Here is a 16,065-nt window from a genome sequence, read left to right on the forward strand (position 1 = left end):
GTATTCCCGAGAAAAAAGTGAAAAATAAGGAAGTCAGCAAGGCACGTTCTGAATCAGACTACAATCCTAAGAGGCAGTCTCATTAACGGTGCTTGCTGCCAAACGCTGTTTCACTTGCCTTCAGAACTGTCTGCACTAATGACTACCTCCACTTGGAAGTTATTTACATAAAGTATTGTTCTCATGTCACTGCTACAGATAGTAGCTCCTCACTAGGTGAGATGAAAAAGAAGCAGATAGAGCAGGTTGCAAATGAATTCAGAGAAAATTGGGTTTAACATGGTGGTGGGAAGGATGAAGTATTCCTCCCATAATGTCCCCGCTATGCACAAGGGCAAATACGTCACCACTGGGGATGTCCTTACGTGAGACCCTCACAGGTAGGTTTCCACAGTGAAGGTGCTGATCTGTGCTAAGGTAGTCTGTGCTTCACTAGTTCACATCATTTGATGTGTTTACTTGCTTCCCAACCTTTCTTGGTAAACATGGGTGGGTCTATGGGGCGAACAAAGAGGACAACCAGATTCTTGAGGAGAAGTCATAGGAAAGAGGAAATCACAGACCTGCTCAGTGTCTGGGCTGGGCAGTAGTTTTCCATAAACCCTGAAGGAAAAGTGTGATGTCTAACCTTTGCGACTGGCAGTGAAGGACTTTGCACAGCTAGAGATGTCACCTGCCCAGTGGCAGATAAACAAATACATAATAGTCTGAAACGTTGCATCCTCGCCCTTGAATTTAAGTGGCTTGCCAGAAAAAAGGAGACCATTGAAACATGTAATGATACTTAGATGTGATTTAAATTCTGCTCAAAATGAGTATCTTTTGTGCTTTTGACCTGTGACACAGAATTGTCTAGAGACATTTTATCTGAAAAGCAAACCTTATCATATGCACGTCCATTGGTATTATAAGCCACATTTTACAGACAGTTCTAATTAATAGACTTTGAATAATCTAGTGCTCCAAAGGGTGCTAGGCTGATGCTATCATTTGATAGTGAGTGACTCTTCATCTAAGCAAGAAAGAAACTGAGTGTAAAGGCTATGTCTAAAAACATAGATTTCATTGCCGTTTGTTGCTGAAATGCCAGTGGCCCACCGGTCTCATTCCAATATGACTCAGAGAGCTTTTTATTCTCTTTATTGTTTTGATTTTTTGCCCAAAAATGTAAAACTTGATGGCTTTGAATGACTGGAGCCCAAAAGTTGATAGCACTTTTACTTAAATGAACAGATATTTAGAGACATGATTACTATATAACTTATATAATATGCATTTATTGAACGTGGTGGAATGATATATACTAATATTTTGAGAAAGTCCTGTAATAATCAAATACATTAAAAAGTTGGGTGAATAATTAGTTCCCAGGTGATGTATGTTCTCCAGCTTTGTACAAGCTATTTGTCTAATGGCTTTTGATGCTTTTCCATTGCTGGCATTTATATTGCACCAGAAACATGGTTGGGTTGGTGACTTGTTTATCAGTAAAACTAATTTTGTATCAAAGCAGGGTTTAAATTAAAGCAAAAAACCCTCTTCCTCTTTATCTCCATTATGCAGTTAATTTGTACATGATGTTGGACATCCTAACTAAACATGCTTGTATAAAATCTCTTAAACTTAATCCTGTTTCAGAATGGGTTAATTTATTTGGAAGCAGACAGTATTAGCTCAGATTTAGAAGGTCCACTCCTGTATTTAATCAGAAGTAGCTATTCTGGAGCAAGTCCCGTGTAGGCAAACTTTTATTTTCCTTCAGAGACAGAGCTGGAATTTCCTTCTTTCGGGAAATGCTATACTATCTGAAAAACATTTATGTTTTAAAGTCACATACAATTACTATTTTTCAGAAAGCCTAAGGAAAACATCTTCTGAACATTTCTGTTCAATATGTATAATGGGTTCTTAACAGAGAACTTCAGTAGCACATCAACAATTCTATGTTTGGAGAAGCTGTGGCATGGCTGTGGGCGGTCACAGTGACTTCATAGCTGAAAACCAGATCTGAAATAGCTATGTCTAATTTCATCATAACACACTCAAAAAGAGAGCCTCTCAATATATAACATAATTTTGTTGATCAAAGCCACTATATGGTTGAACTCACCTGTTGACTGTTGATTTAGTTGTAGTATTTTCTCATTTGCAAAGTTCCCAACTTGTTTTGTTCTGGACCACTGCTAGTTGTAAGACAAAAATGTTTCCATATTTTGGACAACATTAAGTAATAAAAATAAACAGGAATACCTACTGCTGTGCTCTTCAAAAAGTGATAGAGTCCACAGAAAGTACTCTGACCCAGAAAATATATAAGCAACAGGAGCTAACTCATACCTATGTTGTATCAGAGAAAAGTAAACAGAGGGATTCTGTGCTAGTGTTTTGGTATCTACTGATCAAGCCCAGAGAAGTAATAAATACTTTCATCCTATTTCAAATATCACTTCAAGATACCACTTCAAATACCACTTCAGAAATGTACTGCTAATTTATAGACACTACCTTTCGGATATATTTGAACAAGTTGGAGAGTTCAGAGGAGAGCAGCAAGAGAGGAGAGCAGCAAGAGAGGAGAGCAGCAAGAAAGGAGAGCTTGCTGGAAACATGGCCTGTGAAGGACTGAAGTAAGCCGGGTGGTTTAATCTGGAAAGACCCTAGTTGTTAGACTTCAAATGTATAGAAGGCTTCTGAAGAAAGAAAGGGAACAGCCTGTTCTCCATTCTTTAGGGGGGTAACACAAGGGAAGTAACTGCAAGAGAGCTATAAGTGAGACAGTATATGACACTGTTTTAAGGACAATCTTTTAAGTAAAGATTGATGTCCAGTTGAGTAGACCCAGGGAGACCGTGGGCTCCTTACCACTGGCAGGTAAAAATGACTTGCTTCAGGACTGACAAAGATACCGGTGACTCTGTACTGGGTAGGAAGATGGGTTATTCTTCTAGCCTGTTTTCCTAAAATACCAAAGTAAGAAACTGATCAAGTTTAAAGCTTTACAACATAGTAGGAACTTCTGATAAAACATTTCAGTTCCTATTTCTAGACACATGGGAGAGGAGAAGTTACAGATAGTTGTAAGTAGGAGGAAGAAAACAGATTATCTCTCACAAGCTGAAATGCTCGTGTTTTATTACTAAGAGGCTTATTCATCTTTGTATCTTTGTTATGCTACCTACTTAATATAAGGACATTTATGTATACCCACCTTAACATGCTAAACCTGAGTTAGATCCACAAAAGATTAAATACTAGGTCTTTCAAAAAAATTAGTTAATAGGGTTTTTTTGCTGAAAACACTTCAGTATTTTTTTAAAGCTTCCATTTGACAAAATGTTCTAGATCGTTATTCCTAGAGGTAGGTAGAAAAGGTCAAAAAGAGAGAAATAACCAGAAGTGGATGAAGTTTAAGACCAAAAAAAAAAATGCAACAGATTGTGAAGAAAAAAGAAGACAGGAAAAGCACAATATTCCTTGGAATAAACAATGCAGATATTATGCTTGGATGAACCCTAAATGGAACATTTTTATAGGCAGTAATCAATTTCGTACATGGTAAAGTAAATATTCCCAATAGACAGATAAAATGTAACTCATGTTATTTTTCTAAGGAAAAAACTTGAATCTTTGTCCTCAAGGTTACAGCAGGAAGTAAATTCTGCACATCGCTACTTGCAGCAAACAAACTGTGTGATACAAAGGCTTTTTTTTTCAAACCCAGAGAAGTAATGTTTTTAAAAAGCACTTTAAAACTCCTTTATCTTCCATATCTGTTTCCAGCTGCAACAGCAAGTTGATTTGGCTATTTTTGTCCCACTGGTACTCTGATGTCCTGGCTGTCATTGAGAAACACTGCCTGGAATGAACAAAGTATGCCTCATATAACTGGAAATTAGGCAAGAAGGGAGGGTTTCATCTTCCTGATTATCGTAAATCTAGTACTAGGGAATAACTTCAAAACTGAAGCTTGTGCTTTGATGTTTCTGAAGATCATATGGTACAACCAAGAATCAGCTTTTGTGCTAAGTCAACATGCTTGTTCCCTGGGTGGGTGATTTGCCAGCTCAGTCTGTTGGCACGTTTGCTAGTTTATTTTTAGTAGCAGACTGCAGTCAAACAATTGCCACTGGCTATGATGTGATTTTTTTTTACATTTTCAGGTGTCCATTAGCAGTCCTTTGCTGGATGTTATCCCTCCTTCCAGAGCTGGCAGAATGTATGATGAGAGAGGTCCTCAACCTTTGCAGTGCTGTATCATCTACATCAGTTTCATTTATTAAATAGCAGTGGTTTTTAAAGTGTTTCAAGTTGGCCTGATTGATTGATTTTGCATCAAAATGGGTGAGAAATGCTTACCTGAGATGTTCTGCCAGCTTTGTTCTGAAAGCAGTAACCTCAGGCAGAGGAGCTGTGATAAATGGTGGGAAACTGTAAAACACACAACCTCTAGAGACTTCTCTGCAGATAATTTTTTACTAGATTTGTAGCTTTGATTGATTTCCAGAAATGCTAGGATCCAAAACATGTGTTGAAACAGAAAGAAACTTATAATGAGACTGGAAACAATTCATGAAGAATCAGTCACGAATTAAGTTCAGTTCAGAAATGTATTCAATGGCTTTGAAAGCAAGTTACACACATTACTGATAGAGCAGAGAGGAATCTAAGGTCATAAAAATGGTTGTGAACAGAAGGGATATCTTACACTCTTCAAAGAAAAAAACTTGTGTTTTCTTGTTTTGCTGCCTCCTTCTCGAACAGATTTTTATCTTTGCAAGAAGAGTAACATCTTATCAAGTAGATGTCATGTTCTGATATTTCAAGTGCTTTATTTAATTGCCAAAATCATATGATGGCTGCCTCTGTCTCCTGCAGTTGAACTTTGCCCTTATTAGAGCAATGTTATCACTTTATAGAACCACACAGAAAAGTTTGAAGTGGAAATGAAATTAATTTTTTACATAATGACATTTAATAGTTTTCTGCATAATGAATTTGATTTCCTGTCTCTTTCAGTTCAGATTAAATGAATATTTGCAAGGTCCATTATAAATTGGCAGGGTGAGTTCAGGAATATATGTGTGAAATTCTATGGTTTATATGCAAGGTTTTCATATAATTAACCGGTTAATGTGAATTCATAATTTGCTATGTTCTCTTCTTTTATGTTTATTCTGGCCTTCCGAAGAAGTTATAGAATTCCAGGACCTGGAATTAATATTTTCTAAAAAATAAATGACCTGCAAGCCTCCAAAACCCGATCTCTTGAGGGCAGAGCTGCTGTGCAACATGACTTTTTTCTTTGATGTTGCTTTCTTAATTTTTTGGGTTGCTCGCTTTCATTATATACAGAGTTAGGCAGACTTAGTATAATTTAAAACATCACCATTTTTGTGAAGGCTATTTAACTTTTTGCTACTGTGCTGTTTCTCAGAGTTATTTAATTTTTCTAATTTTAAAAAGGTAGAAAAGTCAAATATTGCAGTTTATTTTTTAAGTCACTGTTATGATATTTAGACATGATATTTACAAAACCATCAGAACAACAATATCAGGCTGCATTTAGTTGTACTGACTTCCCGCATTGTTGGTTATGTTCATATTTTCTTTAGAAATATTCTTTTCTTTTTTTTTTTTTTCTTCTTCTTTTAGTATTGGGGATCAGGCACCTGCCTCCCCATCACTGCATACAGGGAGAACAAAGCATATTCCTCCTGTTACTCAATAGTTTAATTGTTAAAGTATTTGCCTGGGAAGGAGGAAAAATGAAATAAAGGGATTCTCAACCATCTGTTCACCAGGCTGGGAGCAAGGTCATGCTCCTTTCTCCCTTTGAGTCTGAGTTGCTGTGCAAAACATGGTGCAGTGCTCCTGGGACCAGGGCAGAGGAAAGCTAAAGACAGGCACGGCATGGCTTCCCACAGCCTGTGGAGCAGTGCTGCTGGGGCAGGGTAAAGAGGAAGTGGATGCTGTTTGCCCCCCAGGGCCATATGCTTCCCTCTTGGTGTCTGATGGGTCAGAGCATGTAAGCCTGGCTGCTGGATGGCCATAAGGAGGTACAGACGGTGCTGGGCCGGGTGCGTTGCATGTCTTGGATCAGGAAACACACGCTGCTCCTCAGCCTTGGGTCAACACAGCAAGGTTTGGTAACGGACACGTAGTTAGGGGTGGGAAAAGCACAGGCATTGCATCCACTCGTGGTTGGAGAGGCAAGGGTCACAGGAGGTGGTAGGGATACAGCAAAATGAAACCCATCAAAGTGAACTCTGAGCAAGACCAACAAGAGGTTCACCAGACGGAGAGGTTACACTTCAGTCAGTTTGTCAGCTTTAGCAACAGGAACCCTATGACAACCGATTGCACAAACAAGAATCTGATTAACTTGACCAGCTGTTGCTATAGTAAATCTAATGGGTAGATATTTTTAGGGGAAAACAGGGTTAGCATATCTATGCAGCGTAACCTTTTTATTTTTTCTCTCTGAGGAAAAACTCTCAGGGAGTTTCTGTGCTCACCGCCTGCATGCGTACAACTGCGCAGTACACTTTGCAGCCAGACTAGCAGTATCCCAGTTATAGCTGCACCATGCCCATGTCTTGACGGGCCTGGTGACCTCACCCTTCATTAGAGTTACAAATACAGATTAAGCCATCTGGGACAACTTCAGAAGTCCAGTCTTTTGCTAAACAATTTGAAGTGTTTTCTTCCTAAATACTGTCAGATGTTTACTGCCTACATAAAAACTGCTAATGGCAGGGCTGCTAAGTGCAACTGGGATCCATGAGGCTTTAATTGCAGAGTGTGACTCAACAGGACAGCATGGAGAGTCGGGGTGGGGGATGAAGGAGGGACTGGATAGCGACAGGACACAAAGGTGTATGTATGCAAGAGAGGAAACCTGGGGCTTTGGGGAGTTTCCAGTTATGGTCCAGGCTGAAACGCAGAAGACCTGTTTGAGTCACGCAACGCAAAGCCAGATTTTGACTCTCGGTGAAATAACCATGGTGGTCTATATGGAGATTTAGATGGATTCATTACAGGTGCCCCCAGGAATGCGGTAGGTACATTTTATTCTGGCACAATCAGCCATGGAGCAGGAAGGGTGATGCTGCTGAGCTGCTGATGGCTGGGGAGCGCAGTGCAGGGTGGGGCACCCAGCAAGCCTTTTGATCAGCCCATGGGACTTGGCAATCCTGAGGCCCGATCTTTCCAAGGGTTGGATTTATGAAGAGATTCTGCAACGTGCAGCCATTCCTTCAGGGTGTATGATTGAAGTTCATGGTAGTTACCTGTAAAGTTTGCTAAATGCAAACATTGCCTCCTCCCCCATCCCGCTCCCCCCCGCCCCCAAACCTCCCATCCAACCCACTTGCACACAGTACATTACAGGCACATTAATATGACAGCTTAAAACTTTGCTGTGTATCAGTGATTCTATTTGAACAGTAGTGAGTACCCAATTACAGCACATAGCAGTATTGTTCATTTGCACAGCTCTTTGTTTGATCCAAAGGTTAAAGCATTTAAAAAAAATAAATCAAGAAAATACAGCAATTACTGAATGAGGCAATTGGATTCCTCTGGAACAGTATGCAACAAGACTTAACAACAAACTGCCGAGTGGTACCACCATGGTGATGGGATACTTTCTTCTCAACTTCTGGCAAAAGAGTAATTGCCCCAGATAACTCACTGTATTATTCTCAGGGATGCAATTCAAAAGATTTAGATGCTATGTCTCTGCCTTCACTGACTCTATTAATTGGTTTTAAGACACATCCCCATTTTGTCATTTCTAAAGGTGAAGGCTGTTCTGTGTTTTGTTAATGATGACAGCATCGCTGAGAAAAAAGAAGGTCTAAAATATTTAACTTTAAGAACATGACAGATTAAATAACCTGTAGGGTCCTAATAATCATCAATCACAATGTAGGAGATGACAAGGTGAAATTTCTAAGATGACATTTTGTCACTTGGGGTAGTCACTTAAACTGACAAAAGCTATACATTCTGCTCTGCAGCTTCTTTGCTCTAATTGGGCCAATTTTACTATCATGCTATTATCCTGCACAGCAGAACTGGTGACAAACAAAGAAGCTTTTGTGATCTTAGTCGACTATTTTTCCATGAGCTCAAGAAAATATCTTCTTTGCCAAAAAAGAATGAAAATTGTCCCTGTATTTTGTGACTGGCCAGAAGCCCAAGGCTCACGTCTGTCTGGAAAAAGTCTAATCTGTATTTTTAGTTCCTTCTTGCTTATCGTGGGATCTTGCAGAAAGGGGCACAAGTCAGGGGAGCTATAATCGCATTCGGGATTTTTCCTGTTACGTGTTGAAATAACTTTCCTCAGGCTATGGTGGAGGAAAAAGTGGGCTAAAATTCCATTCTGTCACTCTTCACGCTTTTGGCAGTCTGCTTTAATTTAGCCTTATTTTCTACTATGCACCAGCACATAATAATTCCCTTTAAGCATATAACAACATGAAACTTCATTGTGTTAGCGCGTGCTTCAGTGTAGTTATTGGGAAACTTAACCCATTTTAGAAATGTTTGAACTTTGGAAGAAAAATTCTCATCAATGGCTACATGAAGAGGAGTAAGGAAGTGGTTCTATAAGTTGTTAAAGTCGTGTGAAATCTGAAAACAACCCACCTCGTTAAAACTAAAAACATCTTATGTATTACCATTCAGAAACTTTGTGCAAAAATACATTTAGTAACGCGCTTATGTTAACACGGAATAAAATTACACTGGAGTGTAACGTGGAGTGGGCATCTATCCAGCTGATCTAAAATACTGTCATTTTGGGGAAGTGTTAAGCTGTTCAAATGTATTGCTATCAACAAACAGTAGTTTATTTAAATAAGCTTTGTTTTTCTGCATGACAGAAGTAGGAAAATGCCGTTATTAATGCTCTTCATGTCTTGGACAAAGATTGCCTTTGTTTTTGACCATTAAACAAGATGTTTATATTCATTGCTTTGGAGACATAGAAATTGGAAAACCAAAGGTAAGTATTTCTCTCGATCCTTTAGCACATTTAAGTTTCCAGGGTTCAGATTAAGTGGTGGTGATGGTGGTGAGGAGTAGTTAGTCAGCATTACGTAAGGCACCAAAAATTGTCAGACAACCAAAAACTTCATGGTGGTGTCTCTTTGGCTGAACAGTTACATCTGTTTTAACAGACTTTCACTCTTACCCTTTATCCCATCTATGTATGTTACAATTCATAGAATCATAGAATAGTTTGGGTTGGAAGGGAACTTTAAAGGTCATCTAGCCCAGCCCCCCCCTGCAATGAGCTGGGACATCTTCAACAAGATCAGGTGGCTCAGAACCCCGTCCAACTTGACCTTGAATGTTTCCAGGGATGGGGCATCTGCCATCTCTCTGGGCAACCTGTTCCAGTTTCACCACCCTCATTGGAAAAAATTTCTTCTTTATATCTAGGCTGAATCTTCCCTCTTTTAGTTTAAAACCATTACTCCTTGTCTATTGCTATAGGCCCTGCTAAAAAGTCCATTTCCATCTTTCTTATAAGCCCCCTTTAAGTACTAAAGGCCTCAATAAGGTCTCCCAGGAGCCTTCTCTTCTTCAGGCTGCACAACCCCAACTCTCTCAGCCTTTCTTCATAGGAGAGGTTCTCCATCCTTCTGATCATTTTTGGGGCGCTCCTCTGGACCCACTGCAACCAGTCCATGACTTTCCTGTGCTGAGGACTCCAGAACTGGACATGGTACCCCAGGTGGGGTCTCACCAGAGTGGAGTAGAGGGGCAGAATCATCTCACTTGACCCGCTGGCCACGCTTTTTTTTATGCAGCCCAGGATACGGTTGGCTTTCTGGGCTGCGAGCACACCTTGCTGGCTTATGTCCAGCTTTTCCTCCTTCTCGGCAGGGCTGCTTTCAATCCCTTCATCCCCCAGCCTATATTGATACCAGGGGTTGCCCCAACATAGGTGCAGGACCTTGCACTTGGCCTTGTTGAACCCCATGAGGGTCACATGATCCCACTTCTTGAGGTCGTCCAGGTCCCTCTGGGTGGCATCCCGTCCCTCAGGCATGTCAACCCCACCACTCAGCTTGGTGTCGTTGGCAAACGTGCTGACAGTGCATTCAATCCCACTGTCTATGTCATTGATGAAGATATTAAACAGTACTGGTCCCAATATGGACCCCTGAAGGACATTGCTCATCATCAGTCTCCACCTGGGCATTGAGCCAGACTACCAACTGCCAGTTTCTGACTTCAGCAGGAGCTTTTTTGTTAGCTAAGAGTTCTCACACTTCATTTCCAGGTACCCTGCTGTTAATTCTGCCTTCTTGAACTTCCAGGTCAAGTCTGCCTCCTTTTTTTTACATTAAATGCTGCCTTCCACATGAAGCATGGTCATCTCCAACATCTGCAGCTACGTGGTGCTCACCTAGCCCTAGCTGAACCAAATGCCCATTGACCCACCTGAGCCACCAATGCTCCTCCTCAGGGCATGACTTCTACTACACCACCAGTGCAGGGCTCCACGGCTCCATGGCCTTCTTCAAGCCCATCAGCTCTGAATTTCTTGCTGTGTCCACACCAACACCCACAGCTCTCATTCTTGTCCATGCCCTAAATTCTGCTATCCCCAAATCCTGCTTCTCTTTCTCCCAGCCCATTAACCCTGTTCTCTGCTCTTTCTCATTAATCCTTTCTGTACCCCACTCGTATTTGTAAACCCCCTATATCTCCCTACTGCCTTTTTGCCTCTCTTTCTTCCAAGGCTCCTTACCTCTCTCTAAGGCAGGTTGAAAGCCTCAGCAGGTTTATCTGTTCCTCTTAGGCTGGTGTCCTTTCATTGTCTCTCAGAAGTGGAGAGGTTCCAGAGCTCCCTGAGCAGCTCATTTTTTTCCTCCAAATCTCATCCCCTGTCCTGGGCTTCTTACTGAAAAGTCACAATAAGCTATTGAAACCTGGAAGGAAGGATGTTACCCTTACAAGATAAGCTCTGGTCAGAGCTGAAAATCCCTGTTATTGTTGGTAAATGCCACTTACTGCAAAAGATGTGCATCAGCAACATTCAGACTTTTTAGTGGTAAATTAAAATAAAATCCCAATATGTGTCTAATAGCAAGAATGGAATGTTAGAAACTGCCTAAATCAGGGCACAAACAAATTTAAGCTCATTAAGGACCTACAAGAAACTTTTAATTTTGAAGTTGGAATAATTTTTATAATCACAGATATACTATAGATCAGCACAAAAGGCTGATAATGAGGACATATACTTTGGTGGCACAAGACTTCAAAATGCATGATTAAGAAATTAAATGTATTATGAAGGAGTCTGCATCAAGTAGCATATATTCCAGCAGAAAATTCCTCCAGGAGATGACAGAACTTAAAAAAAGGTTTTAGCGGGACCGACACAATGCAATGTACTAATTATTTGGCAGTGCATAATATCTTTATTTAGAACAATAAAGTATATGTATATAATGTAAATTCCAAATTTGAACTGGTATAAAAAAGGATCTGGGAAAACATCTATCTTTAAGAGGACACATATATACATACACATCACATTTTATAAACTTTGTTGATTACCTTCAGTCAGAATGTAACTATGCAAGACTGTGCTGACATTTACATTGAAATAAATGAATTTGCCCATGATACAACCAGCAAACGTCTGTGTCTCTATCACTAAAGAGTCTGAAGTTTCCGCGTTCCATCAATTTGATAACATAATAGCAACATGCCACCATTACTGTAGATCTGCATTTAATAGACAGTTGAATCAGATTCCTGAATTGAAGAATGTCGGATAGTTCTTTAATGTAAATCTAACTTGAAATATCTGTATTTTATATATACAGTTAGCTTTTCAATTTAATAGTTGTATTGTGTGTACTGAACAGTTTCAGCATATTACAGAGAGCAACAGAGAAAACAGAGCTGGTGAAGATCAGAATCTAAAAAATGTGCAGGTTGTACACATAATCCATAGTATAGCACATTTTATAAGCTTACTTATAAAATGACCTTGTGATGAAGTAAGTACCATTAATTTATTCAAGTAAACACACATCTAAAGTAGCACATTGAGATACTCAGTATATCACTATCTGCTTTTTATTGTCACAAGGCCACTATTAATTACATGCAAAGTTCAACTACTCCAAAGAAAACCTAAAAATGTTTGTTTCACACAAAGCCACAGATATCTGAAAAACAAATTTGGTTGACCTTTGTATAAAAAATGCAACACTCACTTTTCCCCAATTTCAATTTTAAGAGAAAGGGCATTCATTTTCTAACTGTGTTAATGCATGGGCTCTGTCTACCTAAAAAGACGACTGAAAAACTGTTCACTCTTCATAAGTTAAATCGCTTAAACTGGATAAAGAAGGAATTAAAGGACTATTTCTGCCACCCCTACTCCCACTAAACAGTAACTTATTTTAATTGATTTCAAAGATGCCTCACAAGCCAGTAGTCTTTCAAAATTTCCTACATCCGAAGTAAGGGCCCCCTCAGTGGGTAGACAAATTGGGCACAGAAACTTTCAAATAATTTCACGATCATATTTCCAAGAGCCGAGTTATCCACTGTATCAACAAACGTCTAGAAGTGTCTTTCTGCTTTGCAAAAATGATTGAGAACACCCAAATTTTGTTCAGATCTCTCAAAAGGTGCAGAGAACAGGAAATCCAGGAGCTCTGACAACAGTTCTTTTACTCTTTGTGTTGAACAATTTTGATGCATATTTAAAGAACAATGTTTGTGATGTGAAGCTGGAATTTTCTTTCTGTTCTCATGTAGCCTTAAATCTGCCCTGCTCCACGGAAGAGATTAAAGTGTTCGACACTACTGGAAAGTGACTTAGCTACTATTTCAAGATGTTACTTTTGGAGGGTGAACATTTTGCAGTAGTCTATCTGGATTTAATGTATGTTTCAATTTACAACTGATATTTTCTATAGTATTGAACAGTAGACTAAAGAGCCTAAAACGTCGTGCATTTTGAACATTAAAGTATAATTCGGGGGACACCAATGTGCAACATTATTGTGTATTCGATTTTCTGGAAAAACACATTTAGGAGAACTAACATTATTATGAACAAAGAACTTGAATAAATATAAGATTTTTTTTTAACTGAATTGGAGAAAAATACTGTAAAGCATCAAATGCATAAGCTTGCTTTGAGAACATATTGTATAGCAACATGAAGTATTTAAGGTTTTTGTAAAATGTGTAAGGATAATTGCTTCCATTTATTGTGGATACGTTTCCATTCTGTCAAAATCAATACACAGTTATTCTCCACATTACCAATAAGGTGCAAATTTCTCATCAATTAGGTCATGCTGACATTTTTTTCAGGCTAACTGTTAAATAAGATTGAAACACAAAGTCTGAGGGCCTTGTGAGTAAAGAACTACACAATGTCAAATGAGACTGAGTTGCAGATGGGTAATTCTGTTGTTTGACTTTTGCAGAGATAAAATTTGGGATGCACTTGCTTTTTAGAAGTTATGAGCAACCTTGATTACTCTTTATTAAGTGGTGAGTGCTCCAGCATCTTCTGAATAAAAATTAAGGCCTAATTCTCACACTAGGCCTCTTTAGATCTAGACTAAGAGAAGTTCCTCAGATGATCATAGAATCATAGAACCATAGAATCTGTTAGGTTGGAAGGGACCATTAAAGGTCATCTAGTCCAACCCCCCTGCAGTAAGCAGGAACATCTTCAACTAGATCAGGTTGCTCAGAACCTCATCAAGCCTGGCCTTGAATGTCTCCAGGGATGGGGCCTCCACCACCTCTCTGGGCAACCTGTGCCAGTGTCTCACCACCCTCATTGTAAAGAACTTCTTCCTAATGTCTAATCTAAACCTACCCTGCTCTAGTTTATAACCATTGCCCCTCGTCCTGTCGCTACATGCCCTTGCAAACAGCCCCTCCCCAGCTTTCTTGTAGGCCCCCTTCAGGTACTGGAATGCTGCTATAAGGTCTCCCTGGAGCCTTCTCTTCTCCAGGCTGAACAACCCCAACTCTCTCAGCCCGTCTTCGTAGGAGAGGTGCTCCAGCCCTCGGATCATCTTCGTGGCCCTCCTCTGGACCCACTCCAACAGGTCCATGATGATGCAAACCCCAAAGCTCAGTTAATGTTAATGGAACTGTGCTAATTTATACCAGCTAAGCAGGGCTTGAGGACCCTTTTCTGACACTCAGAAAGTGCAAAAAGGCCTCAATATAAATAAAAAATATTTCCACATGATCAAATCCTTGGATCAGTGAATTCATGAGAAGTTTCGATATTGATCTCAGTAGGGTCAAAATTCCATGCAGAGTGGCTACATGCACACATGAGCTCTGTCATCAAACATAGTAAGGTTTTGAGGTTTTGAGGTTTTTTCTTTTTGGTAAGTATGAAAGACAAATCAGTTTTACTAATAGTACACACACACACACACACACACACACACGTATATATTATATGTATGTCATATTCCTTTTATGCATGGTTCTCAGAAAATTCATCAGATGATTAAAATTTCCACAAGAATTCTTAAAAAAATGAAGTAACTATACACTTTAAAGACAACTCTAACTTTATGGAAAACTTTAGAAGGGTGGTGGGTTTTTTATTAAGTTTGCAAGTTATTTAAACTAAAACTTGTGCTGACTTGGTCGGTTTGATGACAGACGACAGATTGTCATCAGAAGAGCCACCTTTAGCTTCTGAAGTACAAACCCCTAATACAGATAAATAATTCATACCCATTATCTGGAAAGAGCCAAGACGATAATATGCACAACTACACTTATAACTTTTACCATGTTATTTTTAGGATTTACTTGAAAATGCATGTCTGTAGATCAATCCTGTACAGATTCCATGGATGCTATAACAGCAATAGATGCAGAAGACAAGTGAGAAAAAAAGCCTTTCTGTTTTGTTTTGAGAGAATTAACTTTGAGTGGAGAATGCCAGGATATTAAAGCTTACTAATCACTTAAAACACAATGCAAACATTAATTACAGCTGATGTAAATAAATGCTAAATACATTCTCAGGATCTTTCAGATTTTCTATGCTATACATTTAAAGACAAGGTATCAATGGCATGCATCTTCAGCGTTTAAAATGCCTTTCATGGGTTTGTCTTTATTCTGATGTTTGAACGCAATTCAGACTCCTTACTTTCACTTCCCTTGGCATCGCTGGAAATTTCACCAGTGTTCACACACCCAGCAGTTACTCTTAATGCTTCGAAGCTCCATGAGGTACATTCACCTCCTGTTTACTTTGTCTTCATCCAGTATTTGCTCCTCCTGAACAGAGACCACCAACACTGATGAATTCTTGAAGCTTTCTGGGGTGGGCAAGCAGCCACCTGGCACCCAATAGAGACCACATGTTGCTGTACACACGACCTTTGCCAGGCATAAACACAGCTCCTTATAAGTAAAAGGCTAGAACACGGGGCCATGGAATGATTTTGCTTTCAAGTTTTATATACAACATTGAAGAGTATGTTATCTGTATCCATTTCTGCGTTTTCTGTCAGTTCAGAGAACTCCATCTGAAGACACCAAGGTAAGGTAGAGGACACAGAACTTAAATTAAGGATGCAAAGGTATTTATGACTTTCAATGATTACACATAGTTGGAGGCATTTGAAAGATGCTTTTTGTTCAGGATGTACTTTGTTTGGCAGAGTCAGCTGCAAAAACTAATGCAATTGAAAATCCCCAAATGCCACACAAGGTAGATATTCACATAAGATACAGTCCTGCTAAGTGCACACTCTTCTTATCGTTGTTCAATTCAGTGTTGGTTTCACAGTAACAAACACAAATTGTCCTCATTTCTATATCATGTCTATGGAGTCATGGGCAGCAACAACAGATGCAGACTCAGTCTGTCACTCCAGAAGGAATACGAATGTGCTTAAAGCTGCTTCATTTATGAAGCGAACATGGAACTGTTACCTGCCTGAAGAAAAAAACCAGAAATTACAATTTTGCTGATTAGTTTTCCTCTCTGTATTACTAAACAGTAGAGCTTTTCAAAGA

The 16,065-nt window shown here is 39.4% G+C and overlaps 1 protein-coding gene across 5 annotated transcripts in view; it reads right to left on the reverse strand.

Moving 5' to 3' along the window:
• Positions 1-11,432: 11,432 nt before the first annotated feature.
• The window catches only part of KITLG (KIT ligand), a 55,911-nt gene continuing 51,278 nt past the window's right edge, over positions 11,433-16,065 (reverse strand). For all 5 annotated transcript variants that reach the window (XM_074574683.1, XM_074574700.1, XM_074574720.1 and 2 more), the window contains one exon: positions 11,433-15,985. The gene's annotated coding sequence lies outside the window, so the exon portion shown is untranslated. The remainder of the gene's footprint in view (positions 15,986-16,065) is intronic.

This window comes from Larus michahellis, chromosome 1, assembly GCF_964199755.1.
Source record: "Larus michahellis chromosome 1, bLarMic1.1, whole genome shotgun sequence".
NCBI classification, from domain to species: domain Eukaryota; kingdom Metazoa; phylum Chordata; class Aves; order Charadriiformes; family Laridae; genus Larus; species Larus michahellis.